The following is a 12247-nucleotide window of genomic DNA, read 5'->3' on the forward strand; positions in this document are numbered from 1 at the left end:
GGTTTCAACAATGGAGACAATAAACACCTCGAGAAGTTCGACCAGATACCTTGAAATCGCCATTGGAAAAAGATTGTAGTGTTAAAATGCTGCACAGGTTGAGATTTTGAACAAATACTCATCAGTTTTGTGGATGTAATGACTACGGTTGAAGCTAAACAATACAACTCTTCAAACTGTCCAAAGAAGTTCAAAGAAATGACTTCACTTTTATTATTTTTCTCGTCTCCACACTTGTCATTTTACCTGACGGTGCTCAACATCCTGTCACAGAGAAGCTCTTGTGCGCCTCCACTCCCGTCCATCCCACGCCGAAGGAGACAAGAAGGAAGCAGAGCCTGAAAGTTAAAGCCACCGAAATACTTTGTCTAGGGAACAACAAAAAAGCACCGATAGCCGTGATCACACAATCACCGAGCTGTCGGAGTCCACATCTCCTTGCATGTTGGATGCTGCCTTGCAGATGGATTTTTTTTTCTTCCTCATTCAGAATCTGAGCTATTGAGCTAAAAATCACCTTTACAACTGGTGCAGTCATTCGTCAATGTATACCTCCCGGTATGTGGCCTCTGGAGTGACTCAATACAGTTCAAAATAAGAGCTCTTCGTCAGAGTGCTGGGTGGTTCCGTATCCAGATGGCATTTGAACTGACACGCTGTGCTTACCAAAAGCAACGGAAAAGAAAATTGCCATTTAAAGAGAGGAAAAGGGCATCGGCTGCCTCTGTGACTTTGCATCCATCTCGTCCCGGATAATCAGCACCAAAAATGTTTTTCTTGCCTGAGACATCTTTGCAGTCTTTGCCCCATTCGCCTCAAAAGCAAAAGTCAGGGAGGACGCCAAGGTGGCTGTTTGGGAGTAAGAAGCATGTGTCACTATTCATATATTCTTAAAACTGTGAAGGCAAAGTGTCCAAACTCTAAAATAGATTTGTCCATTTTTTTGCGAAAAATTGCATTTTTGCTTTCGAGCCAAGACTTTTAGCTCCGTTAGCTATGTATTAGCTTAGCTTAGCACAAAGATAGGAAACGGCTCGCTGGCTCTGTCTAAAGGTACCAAATATCACCTCTAAAACTCACTAAACTCAGAAAGAAAGCAAAACCAGCGTATTTTCCCCAAGGTCAAATAATTTTTTTCAATCACATAGTTTTAGAGAGTTTTCAAAAAAAGTTTTGTTCAGGTAATTTGACCACAAGGAGACATTTTTGCAAGTTATTTTTCATCCGACCCTTGTTTTGATTGCGTAACACGTTTCCGTGACAACGCAGATCACCAAGTGCAAGTTTCGCAACCATGGAAAACGGTGTGCGCCTTTATTCCCCCTCATTTGTCCCGTGGCGTGTGTAAAAAAAAATCCTTGACCACTGTTATTGTTGCGGTTTGGTCTATAAAACCAATTTCCGATCACACTCACCTTCACGTGGTCGACCAAGTCCAAACACTCACAGGAATTCTTTTCGGAGCGGTCACGTTGTTTGGAAGGCAGAGGGTGGATCGCTATGAGGGTGGAGCGGGATAGGCTCACGCAGTCCCGTGACCTTGAACACACAAATGAGGCCAAACGCCGGCCCAGTTATTTTGGCACTTACTGCAGAACATGGGTCATTTGTCGAAAGCGTAGCCTCCTTTTAACTCTGTGACCGCGGCTGCCCTGCAGTTACATCTTCAGCCGCCCAGTGAAAGGCCTTCTGCTGTAGCATCACACACACACACACACACACACGCACGCCGGCGCCCTTTGTAAGACATCAGTACAAACCAGCGTGTGTCCCTGAGCTTTGAAGTTTGTTTCTGAGGCACATCAAAGGCTGCTGGAGTACGGATACATGGACGACACACCTCATTTAGTCACGCAGCATTTCACAAATTTAGCCCATCAATTGAATAGCCGTGATGGATTTATAGGAACAGTAACATCCCCAAACTATTAAAAGCGTCCGAGATTACGGTTCAGTTGTGACTAACCTGTACGCCGTATAAAACCTGTCCACTCCTGATACTGAATGGTTGTTAAATAGACGGCAGGAGGCTAATTTCACATTGTGAGAACATCATTTACATGTAATACTCCCATTTTCATTAAATGCTCATGCTCATAATACGCGACGCCTCACAGCAGCAACCGGTCAACAGTTACTGTACCTGACTCACACACACACACAGAAGGTAATTAAGTCAACTGACAAGACAATTATAGTGTTGGAACATGATGAACTCACACTCCAAAGCTTAGAGAAGCAAATGTTTGACGGGTCGGACGCTGCACTTGCGGTGTAAGCAGAAGTACACGCCTGCTTCAAGAGATCCACTATTGTCCCTGTGTGCAAGAGAATGCCTCACCAGTATGAATGACACCCGTTCACCGCTCAACCACCTCGGTGGTCGCGAAATGAGAGGCTGATAAGGAAGGACACTACATCTCCGCCTTCTTCCTCCCTCACCATGCGGTTTGCTTATCGCCCCGCATCAAAAAGATCCACGGATGATGTCTCAGGCCCACCACACCACACTCCATCTGGACAGCCAGAGGGGGCTATGGATTGAGACTATTGTTGCTGTTTATTAGTCACCCAACACCATCAGACCTCCTGCAAACTTGACTGCTAGGAGATAGACTGAACACCCCCCTGTGTGCTTGATCCTGATGTGACACAACCGCCAGGCCACAGGTTGTAGGTCACAGCAAGCCCTCTGCAGCCCCTATCCCCACAGAGGAGGTCCCCCCCCCCTACCCTACTGGCCCCCACTGTACTTCCCTGTGCCAGTTCAGCCTCCATCAGCTCATTACCATCAAGATGACACAGTGGTGGGATGACACAGTGGCACTGCCTGATACAAGAAGTTCGAAGAAGACTTGCTGGGAAAGTGGCTGATGCCCATCTGCAAACAGGGTCATCATGACCAATGGGTGACAAAAATGATTTAGGAGGGGGAGAGGCAGCAACAACAACAACCAACAGGACCGTTGGGCTACATCTAAGGTGATGGGGGGGATGGGGTGGGAGATGGTAGCAGGATCATACCTGGAGTCCACATCACACGAACACTCTGGCTGAAAGACAATGAGGAAAGACAGTAGAAAAGGCACAAGCTCAGGCAGGTGAGAGGCAGCTGGCAGCTGAGGAATTTCCCAGTGTCTAGAGGGGTCTAGACTGGAGCTGTAGAGCGGAAGAGCTAGCAGCTGAGCGAGCTGGTTGTAGCTGCAGGACAGCCTGGTGGAAGCGAGAGGAAGCACTTGCTCTAGGAAGCCCCACAGCACTCCCCGTGCACCTGAACCACACCAACACTGCGGCGGCAGAACGAGGACAGCAGGAAGGATCCAACCAGTGTAACAGACTGGCCAGCTGCTGCAGTCCGAAAGGGATCACACGCTGCAGAAGTGAGGCGAACAGAGACTGAGACCAGTTGACTTCATCAGGACTTCAGACTGAGACCTCTGGGACCTCAGGAGGATCCCCACTGGCCTAGACACAACTGCACCTCTTAGGCACACACACACACACACACACACACACACACACACTGTACACACACACACACACACATACACACACTGTTGCCCTTGTCATTTCACTGCAGCATTGCCACTTACATTTCACTATACAACATCTGTGTGCTTATTATTGCAAAATTGAATCTTGAATCTCTTGAGTTGTAGGTCCAAACTCAACCGGCAATATACAAAACTACGCAAAGACATCGGAATGGGAGACTGATGACGTCATCGGCTTTAATGTTTTTTTCGTCTGTGCGATTGTTTTTCCTGCCATTGAGCGAAAGACCAGCGGAAACACTGGCACGTTTACTTTTGCATGGGATTTGCTGGAAACCCCCGCTTTAATATCAATAGTGTTAACGAACATCCAATTCATAATCCCTCCATGTACACATGATCTCGTCTGATAAGGATGTGGGGTCGAACACAAAGAGCTGGGTTTCACTGGATTAGAGGACTTAAATCACATAGCAAATACAGCTATCCCGCAGATATTAAAGTTAATACTTGCGTGGCAAAAAGAAGATTACATCAGTTGTGTTGATCCGAGAAATCCAATTTTGACAAAGTTTAAGGGATGAAAATAAGAGTTGCAATCATGGCAGATGTCAACATCATGAATGAACTTTTGAAATGTAATACAGATTAAAAGGGACCTCATGGTTGTTATCTAGTTCTTCAAACCCATTACATATTGAGCAACACAGTTTCCCTTGTTACTAAGATCATCCTCTACTAGAGTTGGTAGCTAGCAAGCACATTGATTCCTTCTTTCCCAGAAGAAAACCAACGTATTCATTTCACTCAAGCTTTATCCATCATTCACCACTTCTTCTTAAAACTCTTTCATGGTGTAGAGAGCGGCTTAAGGGAGATAAAGGAGATAAAGGACATGACTCGCTGGTCACAAGGAGCATTGTGTTTCCCAAAACTTCAATGACTTCTGTGGCAAGTTTCGACAAACGGAATAAAACAAAAGAAAATCCATGTCCCTGCACTGTACTTTGATTCGATTTTTAAAAAAGTCTACCCGCAACAAAACGGCCTATAATCATATTGTCTTTGAATCTTAAATGGGAAACCCCACGGGACTCTAGTGGAGGTCGGACAGAGTGCCGCCAAAAGTTCTCCTGTGAGATATTGCCCTCACGGACGCAGAGACAATGAAAATCAAAAGAACCGAATGCAAGCCTTAATCTTCCCGTAACACGGAAAGACCTTGAGTTAAAGTTGTGTTTCAAAGAACACAAAGAGTGTCTCTGGAGTTTTCTGTGGTAAATGGCTGCATACCTTCTCTAACGCTTCATCGGCTCTCTTCATAAACACTGTTCCTAATGAACAATATGGGCACGGTCGTTCATCAACAGCTCCCTCTCAGAGAAAAGCCCATGGCAGCCTGCCACTTCTCTGCTGAATCATTATTTCTCTGGCCACAATCAGAGAGGAGGTGCACGGGGGGGGGGGGACTGCAGAAAGAAACATCAGGCCCTCCTCTCTCCAGAGGCCAATGACCAGCCCTGCAATTTTCACCCCTCAGATCCGTGGCTCGCCTTGACATTTCCAGCTAATGACACCGGCTGAGGGCTTTGGATTTTCCCCGGCTCCTGTACGCGTTCGTGCCATTTCTCTGATTGAACTAATAACGGATTCCTCTCTGTAATTGAGCAGGTTGCCTTCGGGATTGCTGTTTAGAAATCCCCAGCAGGATGAATGTGTGTCTCCGATGTCTTCCACAAAGACTTTAACTTCCTTTTAAAACTTTTTTTTTTGTCTCCTGGATATTTACATTCAGTAATGATATCTACATGTAGCCTAGGCCTAGTTGCCACTGGTGGAGTTCACTACTTGCATGTACTTCAATGTTACTGTGAGTAAGTCCTTGATGAGAAGTCTCCCTGTTTATAGATTACTCTTAAGACATAACAGCATTTAGTTGCGGCTAACAGAAACAGTTTAACCGGTGGTTGCTATTGGAACGCAGCAACAGGAAACACTGTATTTGAAACAAAGGTTAGCAATCCCTGCTGTTGATCATCACAAACAAGACCATTTTACTTTTTCTGCAGCAATCCCCCTGCAGTAAATGTGTAGCTGCAGCTAGCAGCGGGTTAGCTTAGCTTAACTTAAAGACTGGCCCGGCTAAGGTAAAAATATCCACCTACTGGCATTTCTCAAATGGTACTCCGGTACATGACGAGTTAATGAGTGCCCTTAAGCAGAGTTGGCGTATGATATAATCTTTGAACAGAGCCAGACTAGTTGTTTCACTCTGTTTCCAGTCTTTATGCTAAGCTAAGCTAACTGTCACAATGAGTGCACTCCCAGCAGACAGTTCTCATCATAGGACGATTTTTTTTTACGACCACAGATACTAGATTTTCTTTTCCTTTTATTGTCAGATCATTCAAATCATTGATTGCTTTCAGGACTTAATAAGAATTTCAACAAATAAAAAAACCCCAAAACATGTTTTTGAAGAACATCCTTAGTTTGAAGGTCATCATTTCTTTCGTGATCACTTTTTTCTCTCTCTATACATTAGGAATATAAAACAGAGCCGCTATTTCAGGGAGTGCTGGGAAGTGTTTTTCTCATTTGCACTCTCCCGGGGTTATTCTCCATAGAGCGCATGACGCCTGTAAATGTGTCGTCTGAACAGCAGGAGATAACTGCGGAGCTTTCTGGGTTTTCAAGCCTCCGAAGCCTACCTTTGATTTTCTTCTGCTCTCCGCTTTGCATTGACACCATCTGGCAGGAATAGAGAGCCAGTGAGCTGGGGGAGAGAGGAGGGGCGGGGCATCATTGAGTTCCTCTGCTGTTTGATTAATCTTCATAATCAGCGATGAGGGGTTAGAAGTCCATTAACCCGTTTGAAAAAAAATCCCCAGACTGCCACATTTCTATGGGGTGCAAACCCAGCAGAGCACAAGCTACCCCGGATAATGATGGGATGAGGAGAGCCGAGAAAATATAGATTTGTCTCTCGGCGCACACTCGGCCCTCTAACCATCCCAAGACCGGTAAGAAGTCTGCCTCTGAGGGGGTCAGCTTTGTCCACTAAACAGGAAAAAAGGATAATCATGCTTGGCTGACGTGGACTAACACCACCAAAATAGCGGCCGAGGTGGCCGGTGTTTCTATTTAAATCATAATAAACTGTGAGATTACAGAGGCAGCCTAGTGATTCTCTTGTCAGACGCTTGATTTCTCTTTTATTGCCTGAGGCATCGGCCACAGCAGCACCAATATCTCACTTCCCGTATGTGTCTGCAAATGAAAATATTGAATTGTGTCCTCGTTTTCTTTGTTGGGTAGTTTTTTGATGTTGTTGTTGTTGTTGTTTTTATATTACTTCCCTCCGGGGTTGCAGTTGAGGTCAAGGTAAATTTGACTAAAAGGCCATAATTTACTGGTGTTCACATTCAGGCGTAATGAAGAATAATGTGGTAAGTTGGATGCCTCACTGAGTGGGAGTGACTGGGATCATTCGTCATGTGTACAGCAAGATCAGATTTGGTATAATAAACATTGCTTTTTATAACTAAACTTTTAAAACAAAATATAAGCCATACATATATATATATACATACATTAACTGAATGGTTATTTATTAATAAAATAATAAAGCGTACACCAGTCATTTGGGAAAAAAACATTACACACACAATTCATGTGAAAACCTTTTAAATGCAGCAACACATTGGTCAAACTAACACAGAAATTAAAATTCATCGATTGTCGATGTCTTCCGATCAAGCTATTCGAGTCAATAGTGCCCGCAATATCTGAAATCGATGATTCCCTATTAAAAATGTGAGTTTCTTTTTCGTGAAATCTCAGCGTGAAAGAAAATGCCCCAGCCATCAAGCTGCGGTTGTGATCATTACCATGCATCAAAGCTACGGCCTTTGAAAATAACATGATAGCAGCAACTTTGAGTGAGTGTAGAGGGAAGATTGCCTCCAGACTGCTATGGATCTCTTTTCATGGGGGATTTTTTTGATGGAGATTCAAAAAATACTGTATATATATACTGGCAGAAGGTAGTTAATGCAACTTTTAAAAACTGATCTCTCTCAGGTCACTAAATGTGGATATAAACCAGAGAATATGGTCTCTTGAAGCGAAAAACAAAAAAAAGCTTTCCAACACAAAGCCAGTGGTATCCTTGAAATATTAGAGGGCTCAATATTTGTAAGCAATTTGTCTCGCAGCCAGAGTCTCTTAAAGCCTTAAAGCAATAAAGCCATTCCACTGGAAATACCGGGAGATTTCCTCCGGTTCTTATGGTCTCTATCAAGCTCCATCAAGCTGCCCTCAGCTCTGTTGTTTCCACCTTTGGGAGAACATTTTTGTTTGTGTGTTCACAGATCCAAATTGGGGAGAGGAGGGTTATAATGTAATCCACAAGTCTCCTCCTGACCAATAGTCTGGAGGGTATACCAACTCTAATATTGAAGCCTCTCTGCTGAGTGTCTGTGTGTGGGTGCAGCAACATACACACTGGCTGAACATCTCCACGGATCATCTCTCAGGAGGGATGAGTCATTTTGAAAATGAACCACAACACCTCAGCGACTGAGCGGGGAACATTTTTGATTAAATGTGTTTTCATTTTCCACGATTTTGATATTTTAACTGTACAGATTGAAGGCAACGGGGGTGTGAACACATACAAAGTCCACACCTGACACTTCAGTGCGACCTACTTGATCGGATAGTGATTGAATATATCTTCAGATTAAAGGTGGTTTTAAAAACAGTGGATGAACATGTTTAATTACCTATTAATTTGAATAAATTAAACAAAAGTCCTGTGAACGAGGAATAGCTGCAACCAAAACTCCGCTAATTCTATGATAAACACATTGTCTTATGTTGGTTTTTTTCAGAATAAAAGTCCCCTGTTATTTTGTTATTTAAAAGCTCTTATCTTGAAACTGCAAAATCAGGACTTGTTGGGTTCTCATCAGCAGTAACATAACACAACTCAGACACAGGGTCTCAGTCTGAATACACTGGTGAACTTTAACTGTCCAAGACCAAAGAAATTCTTCCTCAACTAAACTCAGTTTCTCCACAAATGATGACAGAAAAAACATCACTCTATATCTTCTGTTTACCAGACATGTGTTGCCAAGTTTCTTGGAAAAATGCAGTATCAAAAAAGCATGCAAAATAAAACAAAATCGACGGAAGGCATCCTAATCAACTAAAGCCCAAACCACCAATTAGTCGAGCGCAGACTCAAGAGGGAGCCGCCCTAGATTCGACTATCACCGTTTGTGATGGTGTCATATCTCAAGATATCTGAGTCATATTATCATAAAACTATATATATGAGATGTGAAATGTAAGTATCCTGCATGCTAAAGGTATTTTAAATCTGTATCAAGTGGCATTTGTAAGTTATACAGACTAAATGTCTGCAGTAACTCATTTAGATAATAACCACAATAACTTGTGTGGTGATCTTACATAACTATATTGCTCGGGGTTACAGAAACAGTTAGCGGTTAATGGCCGAGTCATTATTTATTCATCCCTGTGGGGAAATTTGCTCGCATTTCAGCCAACAATTTAAGAGCAATGTGCAGCCACAGTGCCGCACCGAGGGACCGACTCTACCTCTGAGCAACGTTTTGTGGTTAAGGGCAATTTTAGTAGTTTTTTTTAATACCTTTATACGCAGGTCTCTTGATTTGAAAAGAAACAGAAAACAAAGATATGCCAAAAGTACACAGCGACGATTTGAAGAGAAGTGCCTTTTAGATGTGATTTAGATCTTGTTTTTTGTATTTTTATTGACTGCTTTGGTTTCTATTTGTTATTTTGCACTTTGCTTTTGTATTCAGACTTTTCCCATCGCTGTGCAAGTGAGATAATTTCAACCGGCTCTGTAAGCAAACTTTCCAGTTCTGTTTCTTTTGATCAGAAACAAAACATCTCACAACACAAACAGGATTCATATCGGTGCAGATGAAGAGAGGCTTTCCAGTGACTCATTTGTGCTGCTATGAATAGAATACCCTGTCTGTGAACTTACTGCAGCAGCGATCTGTGTACGCGATGTAACAAAAGCCTCGCAGTGCAAAACTATATATATTAATTAGAGAGCATACAAATCCTTCTCCTGGTCAATGCTGCTGTGTAGACTAATCACGTAGACCAGAAAAAGCTATTCAGAAATGACAAGTCTCTATTAAACACAGTTTTTATCTCTCTTCTGCAGATCTCAAGAGTCACAGATTACTTATCTGCTCGGTCCAAACGGTGACCTCCCTTGAGGCTGTGCAGGATAATGCTGAAAAAATCCAAGATGAAACTTCAATTATAACATTTTTTTTACCCATTTCCATTACTTTCAATGAATTAAAAATGTTTTAATATCATAAATATAACATTTTTTAACAGTTTGTCCACAACTGGACAAAGTAAACATTGAAAAACACACAGAGGGAGTGCTTAAAGGCAGCCCAACCGCACCAATATTTAAAAAAAACTGTCACAAAGCCAACACGGTCAATATATCACTCAATGAACTGGTCCAAACCGGATAGGATGCAGGCCAGGGAATCTGGGCTCGGACGAAAGGGACTGGACATTGGATCTGTTATTTATCACCATCACCATAAAACAAGGAGGCAGACCAGGGAGAAAAGGGAGGAGGGAGGGAGGGTGGGAGTTGTCATGTTAGGAAGAAGTCCATATCTCCATTGGAGTGATTGATGGGGATGAGGAATAGGTCCCGTCATGGTGCAATTACACCAGTCGGACAGGATGTGTTTGAAGGACGGAGCAGGAGAGTGCCGACTCGGAGGATGGAGTGAATCATGCTGAAGGAAAGTACAGCAAAACAAATGATGTTCCGGTCTCGACCTTGTTACGGTGACACGATAACATCTCTTGTTAATTTGAAATGATTTCCTGCCTGGGAGCATTTTTTATATAATTTTTTTTATACTGCAGTTGTGTTCATTAAAACCCATCCAAATGGTCATGACATCATGTCTCACTGCTGGAAGGTTAAAGTCGATCAGATTAACCTTTTTTGCTCCTATTTGCTTTTCCTCGGCAAGTCATCCGCTGGGGTGTGGCTCGAAATTACAGGAAGGAGAAGGTTAAAGATTTGGTTGAATGTATGAGGATGATTGTTGCATGCATGCTCACAAGCGTGCATTGGCTTCAATATTCTCAGCTATCAACAATTGGTGGCGGTAACTAAGGAGGTTCCTAAAGACTCATTTACATGACCTTTCAATACAAGTTTAAACGTAGATTTGTCGAAAATTAAGAGAACAGAAAACAGTCAACATTGAACACAGTTAAATTACATTTTTCTATAAGGTTAAACATGGTCAGAAAATATATATTTGCGTATATTATGTAAGAGACGTTTGAAATAGTTAATCATTTTTTTCTATCGCGCTTATCTTGAATGCCGCTGAAATAAATTAGTCCCATTGTCCCCTCAGGTGGAAATGTTTGATGATAGCGCACTGCTATAGGTGGCTAGCTTTAGTCTGTCGCGTACATGCCAGTCGGCTAGCTATCAATCTATCTTGTTGCAGTTTGCTATTGATCAATCCAATCGATCAGGAGAGAACCAGGCTGACTGATGGACCCGGCCTTATATATCAATATGTAAACGGTATAATTGAATTCCAGGTTTAGGTATTTCTGGTGCCAGCTCAGAGATGGAGAACAGCTGTCATGAAATCTAATGTAGCCTGAAAGCTTTCAAAATGTGATTAGGTCGTCTCCAGTCACATTTTGTAAATGCGTTGCATTAATATACACGACCGTTCAAAAGTTTGGGGTCACTTAGAAATGTCTTTACTTTTCAAAGAAAAGCACTGTTTTTTCAATAAAGATAACATTAATCAAAAATACACACTATACATTGTTAATGTGGTAAATGACTATTCTAGGTGGAAACGTCTGGTTTCTAATGAAATATCTCCATAGGTGTATAGAGGCCCATTTCCATCAACTATCACTCCAGTGTTCTAATGGTACATTGTGTTTGCTAATCGCCTTAGAAGACTAATGTCTGATTAGAAAACCCTTGTGCAATTATGTTAGCACAGCTGAAAACAGTTATGCTGGTGATATAAGCTATACAACTGGCCTTCCTTTGAGCTTGAAGTTTGAAGAACAAAATTAATACTTCAAATATTAATCATTATTTCTAACCTTGTCAATGTCTTGACTATATTTTCTATTCAATTTTCAATTCATTTGATAAATAAAAGTGAGTTTTCATGGAAGACACGAAATTGTCTGGATGACCCCAAACTTTTGAACGGTAGTGTATAATCTCATGCTTTTATTACTTAGACAGACATTTCTAACTTTCCCCAAACTACATTGGCTCACTGTTGATCTCATCAGCTGTGGCCAAAAGTAGAGCTGACCCTGCTGACTGGAAGAGCCCACTCAGCACTTCTGCATGGATAACAGGGTTGCAAGTGACCTCTAGAGTGATTTGGGAGATTGGTGGTGGATTTATAACATCCTGCCTGGCCTTCAAACCTGCCTTTTCTTCCTCGCCCTCATCTTCTCTTTTCTTCCCCGTGACACACGTCTATCAATTCCCTCACCTTCAGCACGACCTCTTCTCTGAATTATTCGCCTGAACAAGCGGCTCCGGTGGGAGGATCGGTGTTTCTGTCCTGCCTCACTTGGACTTAATCTAGTCACACTTATCCGCGTCGATGGAAACATGTCAAATGATAAATATATGAAAA

General features: G+C 42.5%; 1 long non-coding RNA gene across 1 annotated transcript in view; it reads right to left on the reverse strand.

The window, feature by feature from the left end:
* Positions 1–261: 261 nt before the first annotated feature.
* The window catches only part of LOC130206561 (uncharacterized), a 72046-nt gene continuing 60060 nt past the window's right edge, over positions 262–12247 (reverse strand). Inside the window, exons 2-3 of the long non-coding RNA XR_008834144.1 lie at positions 1416–1539; positions 262–849 (exon numbers count right to left, since the gene is read on the reverse strand). This is a non-coding gene — a long non-coding RNA (uncharacterized LOC130206561). The remainder of the gene's footprint in view (positions 850–1415; positions 1540–12247) is intronic.

This window comes from Pseudoliparis swirei, chromosome 16 (genome assembly GCF_029220125.1).
Source record: "Pseudoliparis swirei isolate HS2019 ecotype Mariana Trench chromosome 16, NWPU_hadal_v1, whole genome shotgun sequence".
Lineage (NCBI taxonomy): Eukaryota > Metazoa > Chordata > Actinopteri > Perciformes > Liparidae > Pseudoliparis > Pseudoliparis swirei.